The 19,967-nt window shown below is 47.0% G+C and overlaps 1 protein-coding gene across 1 annotated transcript in view; it reads right to left on the bottom strand.

The window, feature by feature from the left end:
* LOC132591642 (uncharacterized) overlaps positions 1-19,685 on the bottom strand; it is a 44,393-nt gene extending 24,708 nt beyond the window's left edge. The window contains exon 1 of the mRNA XM_088662712.1: positions 19,480-19,685. The gene's annotated coding sequence lies outside the window, so the exon portion shown is untranslated. The remainder of the gene's footprint in view (positions 1-19,479) is intronic.
* Positions 19,686-19,967: the final 282 nt, after the last annotated feature.

Here is a 19,967-nt window from a genome sequence, read left to right as displayed (position 1 = left end):
AAAGGAGTGCTCTCAATACAGGAGTGGCCCTTGAATGGAGAAGAAAGCCCATTGTTTGCATCTGGTCCTCCTGGGAGAGGTGGTGGATCCGCCCACTGCTTCTTCTGCCCTCACTGTCTCCTCCTCTGTCCTCCTGCCCTGCAACCAGGGAGGCAGAAAGAGCCTTCAAACCCATCCGCTTACTCTTCCGCTGCCTTTTCTTGCAGCAGCCCAGTGAGAGTGGGAGGAGCTGCAGCGCCTGGTTCACTTCAGATACACACATGGTTTACTGGGATTGTGAATGAACAAGACCTCTGCCTTCCATGTGGTTTGAGTGGGGTGAGTTAAACGTGGAGGAGACCTCCCCCTCCTGTCCTTTTGGGAAACAGGAGATGTTGCCGCAGCATTTAACTGTTGCCTAGATGCAATGAACTTTTTTGGAATTGTTAAAAAAATGTATATAATTTCTTTTCATCATCTACACATACCGTATTTTTCGCTCCATAAGACACACCTGACCATAAGATGCTCCTAGTTTTTAGAGGAGGAGAATAAGAATAAAATATTGCTAGGTAGGGGCAATGGGAGTTGTATTTCAACAACATCGGGGGACCCAGAAGTTGAGAAAGGCGGACATAGTATGTGAGGTGGGGCTTAACTGCCCCCCCCCCCAATATTTTATTCAAGTTGGAAGAGGGAGGGAGAGGTCACATTTGAGCAAGAGGAGGAGGAGGAGACGCTGGTACAGGAGTCGTGTAAGTGGCTCGTTCTATGCTTGCTTTACAGAGAGGCAGGAGAGGGGTGGACGGGAACACCACTGCTTTTTGAAAAATCAGTGTGCCTATCAAAGCTACAGCCCCCCCATTTTCCTTATTCACTTCCTTGTAGCCTTGCAGAGCCACCTCAGCCAAATGGAACCCTCTGCACGCCTCATTAAACCGCCAATAGAACTCCTAATTTGATCGCTGCATGCCTCATTAACAACTGATAACACTCCCGCTGAAGAACAGTAGGGTAAAGCGTTGAGCTGTCAAATCTTGCCTGAAAGGGGATACAAACGTATGGATCTGCAAATAAATAAAACTCTGAACCTCAAGGAAAACTTGTTACGCTTGGGTTATAAACTGTATGCATTTTTGTCCCGATTCTTGGACACTGTATCTCTGAAATGTTTCCCTCCATTCCAGTGGCGTAGCGTGGGTTGTCAGCACCCGGGGCAAGGCAAGTAATTTGCGCCCCCTAACCCGTGGATTTCAGCACTCGAGTCTCTTCCACTAGATTAGTTAAAGAAACCCTTACCCCCTAAGCACATGTATAATGACATATGTCATTATGCAAACCCTTACCACCACTGGCCCCTAAAAGATGGGTGGAATCACTGCACTGGGAGACCAACAGATAGGATAGAAACATATGTCATTATGCAAACTAAAAGACTTCCTGCATCACCCATTCTTGAACTGTGGTGCCCAGAACTGTGGTACTATTACTTCCCTTGATCTAGACGCTATACTCCTATTGATGCAGCCCAGAATTGCATTGGCTTTTTTAGCTGCTGCATCACACTGCTGACTCATGTCAAGTTTGTGGTCTACCAGGACTCCTAGATCCTTTTCACATGTACTGCTCTCAAGCCAGGTATCACCCATCCTGTATTTGTGCCTTTCATTTTTTTTTTGCCCAAGTGTAGTACTTTACATTTCTCCTTGTTAAAATTCATCTTGTTTGCTTTGGCCCAGTTGTCTAATCTGTTAAGGTCATTTTGAAGTGTGTTCCTGTCCTCTGGGGTATTAGTCACCCCTTCCAATTTGGTGTCATCTGCAAACTTGATCAGGATGCCCTCAAGCCCATCATCCAAGTCATTGATGAAGATGTTGAATAAGACTGAGCCCAAGACAGAACCCTGTGGCACCCCACTAGTCACTTCTCTCCAGGATGAAGAGGAGCCATTGATGAGCACCCTTTGGGTTCGGTCAGTCAGCCAGTTACAAATCCACTGAATGGTAGCATTGTCTAGCCCGCATTTTACCAGCTTCTTTACAAGAATATCATGGGGCACCTTGTCAAAGGCCTTGCTGAAATCAAGATGGGCTATATCTACAGCATTCCCTTCATCTACCAGGCTTGTAATTCTGTCAAAAAAATAGATCAGATTAGTCTGACATGACTTATTTTTCAGAAACCCATGCTGACTTTTAGTGATCACAGCGTTCCTTTCTAGGTGCTCACAGACCGTTTGCTTAATGATCATGCTGTAAAGAAGCTGAGTCACTTCATCAAGTTAGCGAATGGAATTAAATTCCATTGTGCAGACAAAAAGGAAGTCAATCATGGGGGTTGATCAGGACGGATCTGCTATGAAACTAATTAAGTTGAAGTTTCAGGGCCCCTAACCCCAGAAGGGGCCCAGTCACAAGCAACTTTATCCCACATTGCTTTTTAAAAAATTGCTTTAAAAAGTGCATTATGCATGTATATGACATTTCTCTAATTTTCATCACAGAATAGTCTGAAGGGACCACAAGGATCATCAAATATTTCACCCCACATGGGACTTGAACCCATGACCCTGAGATTAAGAGTCTCTTGCGCTACCAACCAAGCTATAACTCAAAAACTATAGGGCATTGGAAATGTTCATTCACGCCAGTGACTTTCCAGTACTGTACAGAAATTTTAAGCAAAATCTAAGGTGTAGCAGCTATTTTTAAATAAATAAATGTGATCTTTCTTGGAGCAAACCCACTTAAGAAAGTAACAGTGGTTTACAGGTCTCTGGTAGAGAGGGAGGCAGAGGGTTTGAGACCCATTGGCTACCCTCACCTGGTTTAGCTGGCCAGTTGAAGCCGTTCCCGGGGTGTGGTTGCTGTCGCACGCTACGGGTGAGGAGCCCTGGTTATGTTCCTAATAGTTATCAAACTTTGAATTTTCCAACAGCTTTATTTAACATAAAGAAAACAACAAGAGCCCTGCGACAGGCAGGATCTGATAAGAAAAATTTGTTCTCGGTGCAGCTTGCATCGTACAAAGCTACAATACCGGAAAATAGATGCCAAGGGGCAGCAGAAATGAAAGGAGAAATTGGGCACACGCTCTTTCTTAGGGGCCAAACCCAGAGTGTCCGCCTCGCAGGCGCACTTACTCCTGAAATGCCCGCGCTTGGTCCTGCGCCTCCAAGGCTGGTTCCTCAGCAGGCAGCGGCAGTTCAAGCGCGGAGGGAGCTCCATGGCCATGAGAGGCTGCAGCTCGAAATGACGCGGGCCCAGCAGGAAACGAGGACACCCAGTTTCCTCTCTGGCCGGTGGGGTGTGTGGCCACCAGCAGCAGCAACGGCGGCGGCGGCTCTGGGGAAGCCCGACGACGCAGGGCAAGTGGCTCTGCTGGGCGCCCGCCACCGCCTCCCCCTCCTCCCATGCCATGTTTTATGCATGAGGGCATGTGGGCGCTACTGAGGTGAAGGAAGGCAAGCACATCGCTTAGCGCCTCTGGCTTGTGTGAGCAGCTGCAGCGAAGCAGCCCCTCGAATCGGCGCAGAGGCTCTGAGGCGCGCTGGCGGTGGCCGGCTGGCTGGCTGGAGAGCGCTGAAGCCTTGCCCCCGCTGGGCTCATGGCGCTCGGCCGGTGCCGTCGCTGATGCGCTGGGCGCGCGCGCGCTCTACTTCCCCCGCCTCCCCGTCGTGCGGCGTGGCCCTGCGCCCCCTGCAGGGCATTGCAGGGAAGCACCTCAACAGCAAGGGAAACAGGAGAGAAAGCGGCGGGCGGCGAGCGGCGGGCAGGGGGCAGGCTAGCAGTGCCCCCTCCATGACAGCGCCCTCCCTGATGTTGTGCCCGGGGCGCCTGCCCCCTCTGCCCCCCCACGCTACGCCACTGCTCCATTCCACTTTTTTATGGTAACTTCTGTATCCCACAGTATGTGTTGCTGTTTCTTTTGTAACCTCTGTATAGCCACCCACTGTTCTTCTCCATCGTCTGTCATGTGAGTACCGTAAGAACCCTGTTGTGAACAGTTCTCAACCTTATAATAAAAAACTGATCAGGCTTAACTTTGCTTTTCATTAGAACTCTGCACTTAGCCGACACTCATTATGCACAGTGTTTCTTTAAAGCCACAGCCAGGGGGAGGCAGTTGAGCAGCTCAGCAGCGGTATCCATGACTGAGCAGCCCTTTTTTGGATCCAACCTGCTCACCCCGAAAAGGGGGAGGGGCTAGAAAAGGTGCCCTAAACATAGTCTGCCACCCTTTTTCCCCCTGACTGGATTACCGTGCCCAGTGGGGTCACCACCTAGCGGTCGTAAAAGACAATTGAACTTTGGAACATGGAATATACGGACTTTGTCAGATAACACAGACAGAGAGCGTCCTGAACGCAGAACTGCCATCATTGCAAGAGAGCTGCGACGTTTTAACATTGATAGCGCAGCGCTCCAAGAGCAGGCGAGGGACTACTGAAGGAAGAAAAATGAGGCTACACTTTCTTCTGGAAAGGTCTATCTGAACAAGAACATTGAATACATGGGGTAGGCTTCGCTATCAAAAACGACCTTGTGAAGCTCCTGTCAGAAGTCCCTACTGGCATTAATGAGCAACTCTCAACCCTTCGAATAAAGCTCTCAAAAAACCAACAGGCTACTATTACCGTGTTTCTCCTTTTTAAAGACACCGTCTTATAACTTTTCTTTATAAAAAAACAAAAAACAAACACAGGGTGCCTTATTTTTTGGTGGGGTGTCTTTTTTTATTATTATTGGTACGGTTTTTATTACCATATGGCCTCCTCGGCCTGGCGAGGTGGAGGCCACTGGCTCAGGTGCTCCGCCCAGCCTGGTGCTCCCCGCTGCAGCTGCCGGTTCCGGGCAGCAGGCCTCCTCAGTCGGGCCGAGCCACGGCCGCTGGCTCTGGCGCTCCGCCGGGCAGGGCACTCCAAGCGTTTGGCACTCCTGAACGCCTGGCGCGCTCCGCGCTGCAGCTGCCAGTTCCGGGTGGCAGGGCGGCAGGCCTTCTTGGTTGGGCTGGGCGGAGGCCGCCGGTTTCAGCGCGCCACCCGACCCAGCAGGGCGCTCTAAGTGCTTGGTGCTGTTGAGTGCCCAGCATGCTCCGCGCTGCAGCTACCAGTTCCGGGCGGCAGGCCTCCTCAGTCGGGCCGAGCCAGGGCTGATGGGTGTGGCGCTCCGCCCGGCAGGGCACGCCAAGCGCTTGGCGCTGTTGAGCGCCCGACGCGCTCCGCGCTGCAGCTGCCAGTTCCGGGCAGCAGGCCTCCTCGGCCGGGCCAGCGGGAGGCAAGGCTGCCGACTCGGGCGCTCCGCGCACTCGCCGCTGCAACAGCAGCAGGTTCCAGGTGCCGAGCTGGCGAGCCTCCTCCTGATGCTGCTGCCGCAGCCAGCATACTGGGTCCCACTGGCTGGCTGGGGCGTTCGGCGGTCTCGCTCCACACATGCAGGTATGTCTTATTTTCGGGGTATGTCTTATATTTCGCGAATACATAAAAACCCTGCCATGGCTTACTTTATGACTACGTATTAAAAAACAGGAAACACGGTATAAGCACTTATGTACCAAAACTGGATGCCATTGAAGACATTAAAGAAAATTTTTACTCTCAGCTGGATACCGTCCTATCAGAGACACCTAAGGAAGATAAAATTATCCTCCTGGGTGATTTTAATGCAAGAGTTGGACGAGATTTCGATCTCTGGCCTGAAACTATTGGGAAAGAAGGAGTTGGCAACAGCAACCAGAACGGACTCTTACTTTTGACAATATGTGCAGCACACAGCCTTGTTATTACCAACACACTCTTTCAACAGAAAAATAAATTTAAAACTTCCTGGAGGTATCCTCGGTCAAACCACTGGCACCTCTTAGACTATGTTATTGTCCGTGCTAAAGATCGCCGTGATGTGCTCCTTACCAGAGCTATGACTAGCGCTGATGACTGCTGGACAGATCACCGACTAATACGCTCCACGATGGCTATCAAGATTATACCTCATCGCAGGATTCACAGAAGGAAACCAAGGCGCAAAATGAACACTCAAGCCCTTCAAGACCCTATTAAGCGGGATTACTTCCAAACGACTCTTAAGGACCATCTGCTTTCAGAATTCCCTGATAACATTGAGGAACACTGGACCAAGCTATAAACATCCATTATTGCAGCCTGTGAACAAACTATTGGATACCAAACCAAGAAACACGACTGGTTTGATGACAATGACTGAGATTGAACGCATGATTGACAAGAAAAGGAAGGCCTTTCAGATCTGGCAAAGAGATAGAAACTGTGCCACTAAGAAAAAAACCTATGCCAATGCTAAGGCTGAGGTTCAAAGAAGAACCAGAGAACTAAAAAACACCTGGTGGATAAAAAAAGCTCAAAAGATCCAGCACTTAGCCGAAACTCATGATGCACATTGTTGTTGTTGTTTAGTCGTTTAGTCGTGTCCGACTCTTCGTGACCCCATGGACCATAGCACGTCAGGCACTCCTGTCTTGCACTGCCTCCTGCAGTTTGGTCAAACTCATGTTGGTAGCTTCGAGAACACTGTCCAACCATCTCATCCTCTGTCATCCCCTTCTCCTAGTGCCCTCAATCTTTCCCAACATCAGGGTCTTTTCCAGGGAGTCTTCTCTTCTCATGAGGTGGCCAAAGTATTGGAGCCTCAGCTTCACGATCTGTCCTTCCAGGGAGCACTCAGGGCTGATTTCCTTCAGAATGGATAGGTTTGATCTTCTTGCAGTCCATGGGACTCTCAAGAGTCTCCTCCAACACCATAATTCAAAAGCATCAATTCTTTGGCGATCAGCCTTCTTTATGGTCCAGCTCTCACTTCCATACATCACTACTGGGAAAACCATAGCTTTAACTATACGGACCTTTGTCGGCAAGGTGATGTCTCTGCTTTTTCACATGCTGTCTCGGTTTGTCATTGCTTTTCTCCCAAGAAGCAGGCGTCTTTTAATTTCGTGACTGCTGTCACCATCTGCAGTGATCAAGGAGCCCAAGAAAGTAAAATATCTCACTGCCTCCATTTCTTCCCCTTCTATTTGCCAGGAGGTGATGGGACCAGTGGCCATGATAGTTTTTTTTGATGTTGAGCTTCAGACCATATTTTGCGCTCTCCTCTTTCACCCCCATTAAAAGGTTCTTTAATTCCTCCTCACTTTCTGCCATCAAGGTTGTGTCATCTGCATACCTGAGGTTGTTGATATTTCTTCCGGCAATCTTAATTCCGGCTTGGGATTCATCTAGTCCAGCCTTTCGCATGATGAATTCTGCATATAAGTTAAAGAAGCAGGGAGACAATATACAACCTTGTCGTACTCCTTTCCCAATTTTGAACCAATCAGTTGTTCCATATCCAGTTCTAGCTGTAGCTTCTTGTCCCACATAGAGATTTCTCAGGAGACAGATGAGGTGATCAGGCACTCCCATTTCTTTAAGAACTTGCCATAGTTTGCTGTGGTCGACACAGTCAAAGGCTTTTGCATAGTCTGTAGACGTTTTTCTGGAACTCTCTAGCTTTCTCCAAAATCCAGCGCATGTTTGCTATTTATCTCTGGTTCCTCTGCCCCTTCGAAATCCAGCTTGCACTTCTGGGAGTTCTCGGTCCACATACTGCCTAAGCCTGCCTTGTAGAATTTTAAGCATAACCTTGCTAGCGTGTGAAATGAGCGCAATTGTGCGGTAGTTGGAGCATTCTTTGGCACTGCCCTTCTTTGGAATTGGGATGTAGACTGATCTTCTCCAATCCTCTGGTCATTGCTGAGTTTTCCAAACTTGCTGGCATATTGGGTTAGCAATTAGCCGACACTCATGATGCACATAGTTTCTTTAAAGCGAAAAAGACCATCTATGGGCCAATAAATCATGGCATATGCCCCCTACGCTCAGCAGACAGTAATCACACTTCTAAAAGATAAATAAGCTATTGCACTGCGCGGGAAAGAACATTACCAACATCTCCTTAACCGCAACTTTCCCGTAGCTGCTGAGGTCCTCTCACAAATTCCGCAAAAACAAGTTAGAGATGAGCTTGCAGTATCTCAAAATCTGGGAGAGTTGTGTAAAGCTATTAACCAAATGAAAAACAACAAAGCCAGTGGACCTGATGGGAAACCTGCCGAAATCTTCAAAGTGGGCGGAATTGAACTTACACAACAACTTCACAAGCTCATCGAAAAAATCTGGGAAAGAGAAGAAATCCCAGCAGACTTTAGGGATGCCAAAATTACCAATCTCTTTAAAAAAGGTGACAGAACTGATTGTGGAAACTATCAAGGCATCTCTCTATTAGCTGCAGCCGGCAAAATTCTTGCAAGGATCTTAGCAAACCGTCTGGTAACAATATCCGAGGTGACCCTTCCTGAATCCCAAAATGGTTTTCGGCCTTCTAGGGGGACAGTGGACATGATTTTCACCGCTCGACAGCTTCAATAAAAATGCAGAGAGCAAAACCAACCCCTGTATATGGTGTTTATTGACCTGACTAAGGCTTTCGACACTGTAAATCGTAATGCCCTGTGGACTGTCCTTCTGAAAATTGACCGCCCAGATAAATTTGTAAAGATCATTCAGCTCCTCCATGATAATATGACAGCAACAATCACAGAAAACAATGGCTCTCAAAGTGAACTATTCCCAATGGGAGCAGGTGTTAAACAGGGGTTGTTATTGCCCCAACTCTATTCATTATTTTCATTGCCATGATCCTACACTTTGTCAATGGAAAACTCCCCACCAGAGTAGAAATCATATATCGAACAGATGGAAAGCTCTTCAATCTGAGCAGGCTGAAAGCAAAAAGTAAGGTTACCGTAACTTCCGTCATAGAGCTTCAGTATGCTGATAACAACGTAGTGTGTGCACGCTCAGAGGATGACCTCCAAATCATCCTAAATATCTTTGCAGAAGCTTACAAAAAGCTTGGCCTATCACTCAACATCCAAAAAACCAAAGTGCTGCACCAACAAGTACAAAACAACCCCTCTGCAGAGCCACAAATCCAACTCAGTGGTGTAACGTTGGAAAATGTTGATCACTTCTCCTACCTAGGCAGTTACCTTTCCACAAGGGCCAACATTGATGCCAAAATCCAGCATCACCTGAGCTCTGTGAGTGCAGCTTTCTCCTGATTGATGTGCAGAATATTTGAGGATCGGGATATTCGCAGGGAAACAAAAATGCTTGTTTACAAAGCTATTGTAGTACCAACGCTACTATATGCTTGTGAAACATGGACCAATTATAAACGCCTTCTCCAACTCCTCGAAAGATTCCATCAACGGTGTCTCCAAAATTTTTTACACATCACTTGGGAAGTTACAGGTAGGTAGCCGTGTTGGTCTGACATAGTTGAAACAAAATAAAAAATTCCTTCCAGCAGCACCTTAAAGACCAACTAAGTTTTTATTTTGGTATGAGCTTTCGTGTGCATGCACACTTCTTCAGATACACTGAAATAGAAGTCCCCAGACACTTATGTAGAGAAAGGGTGGGGAGGGGGTATCACTCAGAAGGGTGGTGGAAATGGGTGATTGACTGACTGATAGCTGTTGACTGTAAACGACTGCAAATGGTCTTGCATGAAAAAGCAAGAGTTGAGATGGCTGAAGATCGCTTTATCATGTATAATGAGATAAGAATCTTCTTACCCAGTCCGTCGCGCTGGCAAGAACGCGCAGAGACGTCGAGCTCCGAGGTCTCTGGCATCGCGGAGGGGGGGAGAATCCGCAGGGGCACGCGGATCCCCGAAAAACCCCGGGTCGAGCGTCCCGGGGGCATAGTTAGCCCGGCAGAGCTCCGAACGCGACTCCTTTGCTGCCCGGGAAGCTCAGTAGAGCCTCCCGAGAGCCGGCGGAGTGGCAGTCGCGGGAGCCATCTTGGGCACCATCGTCACCTCCAAGGAGCGAAGCCCCGAGCCTGCAGCCTGCAAGCGGCGGACTCTTCCTGTCAAAGTAAAGATTCGGACTAAGTAAGTAAAAATTTATTGATCGGACCTATTGGAATATAATTCAGAAACGAGAGAGATAGAAAATACGGAAGCCATCTCCTCCCATCGGTTGAATGGGGAAACAGTGACTTAAGAATCCGATACCGTGATAAGAAGTAATTTCGTATAAAGACAACTCCAAAGACCAGAAAAAATATTCTCCCCTCGAAGCAGGGTAAAAGGGGAGAGGAACAGTCGTGACTAAAATTCCCTGCAAAATAAAGAGGACTCAATTCGGGAAAGGTCTGCTCTAGCCTGGGCACCGTCAGCCCTGACAGACCAGCGAGTTGACAGAATCATTAATAAGAAGAGAAGGAAAAGACTGTATAGACTTGAAAGTATTCTACATTAAACATTTTGATAAAATTCAGGGCAATAGAACTGTGACAAACATGACAGCCAGTTTTGTAAAATATGGTGTATGAAACTACATAACTATTGCCTGACTCCCAAGACAAGTGACCTTGAAAGAGTCTGAGAATGACAACAAAAGTTTATGCACCTGGGTTCCAGCAAAATGTTTTGAGAAAGCTGTGGGAACTGAGAATCGGACTATACTATGAGGAATTACAGTTGCAAGAATTTTACAGTTGCAAAAATTACAGTTGCAAATTTTACAGTTGGAAGGCACAAACAATGTAACAACAGAGGAAGACAAAACAAACAATGTATAAAGTGACAGAGACATTGTAAAGCAAGAGGAAATTAAACAGGAAAAGGAAGAGGAAGAAATTGAGGAAACTGCTCAACAAGAAGATGTGGAATTTACCCCCCATATGTTGGGGGAAGGGAAAGACGCTTTCGGACTGGTTGAAAGGATGGAACTTTTTGAAGTTCAGAATACCCACAAGGAAATGGAAGAAGTGGGGAAACCCAGGGGGGCTACAAGGAAGCTTGGATGGTAAAATATTGGAAAAAGGGGGTGAGATGAAGCAGGAATGTACAATTCGTTATTAGGATGGACTAAAAGGTTTGAAAACTGGACTGTTGACTATGGAACTTGCTGGACTGAAGGGAGTTGACGGGTCCCAAGGGAGGAGTAGATATATTACTAAATAGATATATGGTTAATTAAAGTTAGGAATGAATAAATGGTTTAAAAGGGATGAAAGTCCTTGGAGGTAAAAATTAGGTATGGGAAGAAAAGAAGGCTGATTAGTTGAAACTATGATAAGATTTGTAAATGAGAATATTAAATAAGGTTAAAAAATAAGGTTCATTAGAATGGGAATAATGATAAGAAATATGTTAAATGAGAATTGAAAATGAAGACCGGGGTAGGGGGGAGGTTGGGGAAGCCCCTAAAATGTGATTATAATGAATGATCATGATGCTTATTTTTCTTTTTCTTTTCTTGGGTGGGATTTTTGAGGGTGGGGTGGGGGTTTTTTTTAAAGTATATTTGGATAAATAGTTGGGTGGATACTCTCCTGCTTTCTTCCTTGTTAATCTGGAGCTCTCTGGTGGCAGGGGGGGGCCTATGGGGCGAGGGAGGGGGGAGGGGATAAATTCAACTATGAAATGGACTACCTTTGACTGTCCACCTTCACCGGACTTTCTTGTGGCAGGAGGGGGCCTGTGGATGATGGATGGTAAAAAGGCGGATATTATGCATGTTTTGTTTTTAATGTGTAAAATCAATAAAAACTATATATATATAATGTATAATGAGATAAGAATCCAATGTCTCTGTTCAAACCAGGTCCCTCCATGGTTTTGAGCTTGGTGATAAGTTGCAATTCAGCAACTTCTCTTTCCAGTCTATTTCTGAAATTCTTTTGTAACAGGACAGCTACTTTGAGATCTTGTATAGAATGTCCTGGGAGATTGAAGTGTTCTCCTACTGGTTTCTCTGTCTTGTAATTCCTGATGTCAGATTTATGTCCATTTATCCTTTGGCGTAGGGTTTGGCCTGTTTGTCCAATATAGAGAACTGAAGGGCACTGTTGGCATTTGATGGCATACACAATATTAGAGGATAAGCAATTAAATAGTCCTGAGCTGGTATGTTGGGAAGACAGGCGAACTAATATCAGTGTACTGGAAGAAGCAAAGATCACCAGTGTTGAAGCAATGGTTCTTCAACATCAACTTCATTGGACTGGTCATGTTGTGCGGATGCCTGATGATCCAAAGTAACTACTCTATTCCGAACTTAAAAATGGAAAGCGTAATGCTGGTGGTCAACAAAAGAGGTTTAAAGGCTGTCTCAAGGCAAATCTAAAAAAATGTAGTATAAACACTGACAACTGGGAAACACTGGCCTGCAAGCGCTCCAGTTGGAGAACAGCCTTTACCTAAGGTGTAGTGGACTTTGAAGACGCTCAAACACAGGACGCAAGGGAGAAACGTGCTAAGAGGAAGGCACGCTTGGCAAGCCCTCACCGTGATCAACACCCGCCCGGAAATCAATGTCCCCACTGTGGAAGCATGTGTGGATCCAGAATTGGCATCCACGGTCACTTACGGACCCATTGTTAAAATTGTGTTTATGGAAGACAATCTTACTCGGATACGAGTTATCGCCAAAGAAGGTCTGGTCTCTGTTATTTTTACACCGGCCAGGGCTTTTGAAATAGTATCTTGCCGGGGGTCAGGGTTCTGCCCGGAATCAGACTCCAAATTTTATAACGCTTTACAATGAGGCGGGCGAAGGGACAGACTGGAGCCCTGGCTCCCATCCACCCCTCCACCCAGCTCGCTGTAAAGCAAGCAGAGCGAGAGCCGGTTCCACACTGTGCGCGGCTCTCGCTCAAGCAAAGGGATCCCGCTGCCGTCCAGTGCCGTCGCTCCAGGAGACGCACAGATATTTCCCCTTAATTTTTAGGAGGGAAAACTGTGTCTTATGGAGCAAAAAATACGGTAGATCAGCAGTGCTGTTGTCATTATTCAAAGACGATTTAAATATTATGGGCTGTCCTGTGAATCCGCTATATGACATTGCGGAAGAACGTTGCCTCAGGAGAGTGAGGAAAATTCTCAGGGATGATTCACACTCTGGCCGGCACTTCCCTGATCTCCTGCCCTTAGGCAGAAGATATAGAAGCATGATTAGTCGCACCAACAGGGTAAAGAACAGCTTCTTTCATTCAGCAGCCCAACCGTGGGCTGTTGGGCTGCTGAATGAAAAGCAACAGGGCAACTGACTTTCGGATTTGGTGGTTGTTTGGTGGTTGTGCGTCAGTAAATGAGGGGAATTAAGACTAAGAGATCTGAGTGGGGGGTGCTCGTGCAATCTCACTATATACAAGTTGTACAAGTGACAATAAAGTATTTCAATTTAAATGCTGACTCCTTGTTTTGGCGAATACTCTGTCATTAGGTTTGCTATTGGTACCGTATATTCCGGCGTATAAGACGACTCCCAACTTTTCCAGTTAAAATATAGAGTTTGGGATATACTCGCCGTATAAAAAATACGACCCGGCGTATAAGACGACCCCTGACCTTTGAGAAGATTTTCCTGGGTTAAAAAGTAGTCTTATACGCAGGAATATACAGTACTAGCCTGAGAATTGAAACAAATCCTAGAGGTGGCCTTGAATGACTGATAAGGGGTGCTGAGAAGTTTATATATAGCCAGTGTTTTGAGAATAGATAGGAAACTGGAAGTAAATAAGAGATGGACAAAGCAATGGCATCATCAACCAGAAGAAAAGGCCTTACAGGCCGAAGGGACTCAGTCCTGGAGAGCAGTGTTGCCTCAGAAATGTCATCACTACTGAGAGACTTTAAAAAGGAGATGCTGGCTCAAATGCAATCACAATTGAATAGTTTTAAGCAAGAGATAAAGGGGCATTTTGAAAAAAATGCAAAACCAGTTACAGATAAATTGGATACTATGGAAATAATGGTAAATAACTTAGAATCTAGAGCTCAAAAAAACAGAAAACGTTACCCTGGATTTACAGGAAGAACAGGATGTCACCAAGGCCAATATGAGAGGCTTCGGCAGACAGGATCAATTTGAGTTACAGCTTGCTCTGCTTGAGATGAGACAAAAATCCAATGTCCTTAGAATAAAAAGCAATAAAAAGTTAGGAATGTAATTTATAATAGCAGACAAATCCAAAAAGCGTGGAATAGTCTTTTAAATAAAATCAAAATTTGAGCCCAAAGAATTATTAAAGGATGATCAACGGTGTGTTATAATGGTACAGATCATGGTGCAAGGCGGGGAAAACTTATCAATAGGAATTTATGCCCCAATGGGGGGAAAAAATCGGAATTTCATAAGAAATTAGAGACTGACCTAAAGGATTTTGCAGATCAGAAAATGATTTTGATGGGTGATTTGAATGGAGTTATGTCATTGGAAATGGATAGAACAATTAGGAAAAAGGATACCAAAGAGGACAGACTTCCAAAAACTGTTTGTGAATTGGTTGAAAATTTAAATCTGATAGATATTTGGAGAAATAAACATTTGTTAGATAGGGAATTCACTTTCCATTCAAATGTACATGGAAGCAGTGCATGAACTGATGTTGTCTGGGTGTCTAAAGAATTAGAATTGAAGGTAAGGAAAACACAAATAATGCCGAGAACAGTATCAGATCATAACCCTGTATTCTTAGAAATGCAAAATGAAATTCAATCTTAATAAAGGTACTAAAACAGAGGTAGTACGGGACGCAAGTAAAGCAGTTATGAGGGGTCTATTTATTCAGCAAAACGTACAGTATAGAAGGAAACAGAGAGAGAGTGAAAGAAAAGAGAGATATTAGAGGCATTAATGAAAAAATGAAAAAGAGTTAATTGATAAACCAAATAAAGAGTCCCTAAAGCAAGCAATAAAACTATTACAAACACAATATTCAATTATTATCAATCAAGAAATAGAGTGGAAAATAAAAAGAATGAAACAAAAGCATTTCGAACCTGCGAACAAATAAAAATGAGCAAAAAAAAAATACAACAAAATCAAACCAAATGAAGTCCAAATGAACCAATCCATTCTGCGGATGCGTTCGCTCGCTGAGGTGTTTGGTTGCCGAAGGCACACTTCTGCAATTGCGCGAAGCGCCAATAGAGCGCTTCAGTGCACACGTGCGCAGATCGCTTCTGCGTATGCGCTACCTGCGCAGATCGCTTCTGCGCATCCGACACCGCAGAACCCGGATGCAAACACTTCCGGGTCCGTGCCGTTGGTAAACAGAGTCGTTCATAAACGTAGGTAGGCGTAAACCGAGGTTCCACTGTAATTAGGAAAGCATTGGGAAAATATAAAGATTTGTTAGGGCAAAAAACATCCTGGTGGGTGACCCCAAGAGAGGCAATCTCAATCAAAAGAATAAATATGGAGGCAAAATGGCCAACATATAGAGATTTATTGATAGAAAGAGAAGGAAAATTAAGACTTTAAGATTATGATGAAATAAAAGATTTGGTTCATGACTAGCTGCAACATCGACAACTAAATGAGATCTTCAGAAAAGCTAAAGCACAGAATGAACTCAGGCTTGCTAGAGAGGTTAAAAGCAACAAAAAGGGCTTTTCTGAAGAAACAATGGGGTCACTTAGAGGAGATGGTGAAATGCGAACAGGGGACAGAGAAAGGGCAGAACTCCTCAATACCTTCTTTGCCTCAGTCTTCTCCAAAAAAGAAAACAATGCCCGACCTGAAGAATATGGAGCAGATGATTCAGCAGGGAAAACACAGACCCGAACAAGTACCGGTAAGGAGGTAGTATAAGAATACTTGGCTAGTTTAGATGTATTCAAGTCTCCAGGGCCAGATGAACTACATCCAAGAGTATTAAAAGAACTGGCAGAGGTGATTTTCGAACCACTGGCAGTAATCTTTGAGAATTTCTGGAGAACAGGCGAAGTCCCAGCAGACTGGAGGAGGGCAAATGTTGTCCCTATTTTCAAAAAGGGGGAAAGAGAGGATCCAAACAATTACCACCCAGTCAGCCTGGCATCAATAACAGGAAAGATTATAATCTAGAGCATATCATTAAGGAAACGGTCTGTGAGCACCTAAAAAGGAACGCTGTGATCACTAAAAGTCAGCATGGGTTTCTGAAAAATAAGTCATGTCAGACTAATCTGATCTCATTTTTTGACAGAATTACAAGCCTGGTAGATGAAGGGAACACTGTGGATATAGCCTATCGTGATTTCAGCAAGGCCTTTGACAAGGTGCCCCATGATATTCTTGTAAAGAAGCTGGTAAAATGCGGGCTAGACAATGCTACCATTCAGTGGATTTGTAAGTGGCTTACTGACCGAACCCAAAGGGTGCTCATCAATGGCTCTTCTTCAAACTGGAGAGAAGTGACTAGTGGGGTGCCACAGGGTTCTGTCTTCGGCCCAGTCTTATTCAACATCAATGACTTGGATGATGGGCTTGAGGGCATCCTGAGCAAGTTTGCAGATGACACCAAATTGGGAGGGGTGACTAATACCCCAGAGGACCGGATCACACTTCAAAATGACCTTAACAGATTAGACAACTGGGCCAAAGAAAGGCACAAATACAGGATGGGTGATACCTGGCTTGAGAGCAGTACATGTGAAAAGGATCTAGGAGTCTTGGTAGACCACAAACTTGACATGAGTCAACAGTGTGATGCAGCAGCTAAAAAAGCCAATGCAATTCTGGGCTGCATCAATAGGAGTATAGCATCTAGATCAAGGGAAGTAATAGTACCACTGTATTCCTCTCTGGTCAGACCTCACCTGGAATACTGTGTCCAGTTCTGGGCACCACAGTTCAAGAAGGATCCTGACAAGCTGAAACGTGTCCAGAGGAGGGCAACCTAAATGGTCAAAGGCCTGGAAACAATACCTTATGAGGAACGGCTTAGGGAGCTGGGTATGTTTAGCCTGGAGAAGAGAAGGTTAAGGGGTGATATGATAGCCATGTTCAAATATATAAAAGGATGTCATATAGAAGAGGGTGAAAGGTTGTTTTCTGCTGCTCCAGAGAAGCGGACACGGAGCAATCGATTCAAGCTACAAGAAAGAAGATTCCACATAACATTAGGAAGAACTTCCTGACAGTAAGAGCTGTTCAACAGTGGAATTTGCTGCCTAGGAGTGTGGAGGAGTCTCCTTCTTTAAGGAGACCGGTCCTGAGAGATCTACACTGGCTCCCAATACGTTTCCGAGCACAATTCAAAGTGTTGGTGCTGACCTTTAAAGCCCTAAACAGCCTCAGTCCTGTATACCTGAAGGAGCATCTCCACCCCCATCATTCAGCCCGGACACTGAGATCCAGCACCAAGGGCCTTCTGGCGGTTCCCTCATTGCGAGAAGTGAGGTTACAGGGAACCAGACAGAGGGCCTTCTCGGTAGTGGCACCCGTCCTGTGGAATGCCCTCCCAGAAGATGTCAAGGCAATAAGCAACTATTTTACTTTTAGAAGACAACTGAAGGCGGCCCTGTTTAGGGAAGTTTTTAATGTTTGATGCTGTACTGTTTTTAATATTCGGTTGGAAGCCGCGCAGAGTGGCTGGGGAAGCCCAGCCAGATGGGCAGGGTATAAATAATAAATTATTATTATTTAAGCGGAGGCTTGACAGCCATCTGTCAGGAATGCTTTGATGGAGTTTCCTGCTTGGCAGGGGGTTGGACTGGATGGCCCTTGTGGTCTCTTCCAACTCTATGATTCTAATAATAAGAATGGATTTAGTTATACCATATCTAGATTCCAAAGAGATATAGGGCACAAGATATAGGACATAACATACATGTGGAAGATTGGGAAAATCTATGGGAAAGTAATTTAAAATTTACGGATTGTATATTGCTGAAAGAGAATTACAACGGTGCCTTGGTTTACGAACACCCTAGTTTATGACCATTTGGGATTATGACCAACTCAAACCCGGAAATGAGTGCTTCGGGTTGCGGGTTTTTTTTGGATTGTGAACGTACTCCGTTCGCGGGTGCACTTCTGTTTTGAGTGCCACACTTCCGTTGTCCGGCAGCAGACAAGGGGATCCTCATGGCGTTTCCTGAAGCTGCGAGGGAGAGTTGCGGGCCCGCCAGCCATACGCAGCTTCCCTCCCAAGCCTCTGCAGGGATTACTCTCCTCCCGTAGAGGCTTGGGAGAGAGTTCCGAGCCTTTTTTCTTCCCGCTTCTGCCCTCTCGCTGCTCATCTGAGTCCTCCCGATCGTAATTAAGCCGTTTTTATTCCCACTTCTGCCCTTGCGCCGCTCATTTGAGTCTGCGGGAGGCTTGGGTGCTCTAGGGGTTGCTGCTGCGCCCAGAGGCCTCCTTCCCATTTGGCTGAGTGGCCCCATGCACCGCCCCTCAGCGAATCCGGCGCAATCCGCTCCGCCGACTCGGGAGTCTCCTTGGGTCTCCTCAGAGGAGGAGGCGCTACGCCGAAAGCCCCACAGAGCTCGCCTGCCTCCTTCCCGCCCTCTCCCTGCCTGTGGCCAGCAGCGCCAGACGCTGTTCTGTGGAGTTTTTTGCGTGGCTCCGCCTCCTCCGAGGAGACCCAATGAGACTCCCGAGTCGGCGGAGGGCGGCGGACTCGATGCTGAGCGCCCCTGCTCCCTCAACTCAGGACCCGGTGGGAGGCTTTGAAGCGGGCGCGAGGCGCCTCTTCGCCTCGGCAGCTGCGCCTCCCCCTCCCCTCCCCACCCCATTCCACCGCCCACCCCAGAGAGAGAGGGGGCCCCTTTTTGGGGTGGTGGTGGTCTTACCCCTTCTGTCAGTGAGGGAGCAGTGCGGGCGCCTTACAAATCAGCCCCCTTTGCACAGAAGGGTGGCTGGGTGGGAGAAGCCCACGGGACGCAGGCGCTCTAGCCCCGAAGAGGCTGTCACCTTGCTTGCAAAATCAACAGCCTCTCCCGGGCTGAGCCGCCTGCCTTCCCTGCCTGCCTTCCGTTGGAACGCAGACACGGAAGGCAGGAGGAGCACTTTTGGGATGCTCCGTTCCCCCCCTGCTGCCAGTTACCAAGCCTGCTCCGCTTGCTTTGCTGCGAGCTGGGAGGGGTGGTGGTGGACGGGGAGCTCCTGTCAGTCCGTCCCTTCTCCCAGCTCGCTGTACCAGCAAGAAAAGCAGGAGCCGCTTGGGCGCTGTGCGCGGCTCCTTCCTTCCTTCCTTCCTTCCTTCCTTCCTTCCTTCCTTCCTTCCTTCCTTCCTTCCTTCCTTCTCTTTCTTTCTTTCTTTCTTTCTTTCTTTCTTTCTTTCTTTCTTTCTTTCTTTCTTTCTTTCTTTCTTTCTTTCTTTCTTTCTCTCTGACTCCTTCCTCCCTCCCTCTCTTCCCTCCCTCCCTCCTTCCTTCCCTCTCTCTTCCTCACTCTCTCTTTCACCCCTTCTTTCCTTAGCATTTGCTAATTTCCACCCGCTGCTTCTTGTCAGCTTCTTCTCTGGGGAACCTTTCCTAAAAATGGTCAACAACTTTGGGGGTCCCCCGTCTAAAAAGGTTGTCAATTCTTGGGAATTGGGGGGGGGCGCTGGATATGCTTAAGACGGCCCTGCCCGTCCTGGACCCCTACAAGCCTTGCAAAACTCCTTCCCTCCTTCCCCGCCACTGGCTTTGCACTCACCCGAAATCCTGGCGACGGTGGCAGCGACCCTGGGCAGCGGGGGCGGGAATGGGAGCCACCGCGTGGGAGGTAGGCAGGGACCCCGCTTAATTAGGAGGCTGAATTCGGAAGCAGCCGCCTCCTCTGCATCTGCACGAAGCAGCCCCGCTGCCCGCCGCCTTCCCTCCCTGTGGAGGGGGGGCTTCTCGATACTGACTTGGGAAAGGGGGCGCGGCTTAAGCAGAACAGCTGACCCGCCCCCTCTGCCGTCGTGCATTGCCCTTGTTCTGCAAGGAATCGGGTGAGTGCAAGGCGCCTAGGGGTGCAGCAAGCTTTTGGGGTGGAGTGGGGGGGGTTGTGCAATACAATGCAATACCCATCGAATTGGGGTTCGGGATGGAGAGAGAGCAGGCAGGGAAGCGGCGGGTCAAATGTGAGGTTGTTGCAGCTGATTCATCCTCGTTGCAAAGAAGAGACAGAGGGCTCTCTTGAAGGTGTTCTCCCTCCCT

Source organism: Zootoca vivipara, chromosome 2 (genome assembly GCF_965207765.1).
Source record: "Zootoca vivipara chromosome 2, rZooViv2.hap1.1, whole genome shotgun sequence".
Taxonomy (NCBI): domain Eukaryota; kingdom Metazoa; phylum Chordata; class Lepidosauria; order Squamata; family Lacertidae; genus Zootoca; species Zootoca vivipara.
Note: the sequence above shows the minus strand (reverse complement) of the source record. Positions and strands in the feature narration are given on the sequence as shown.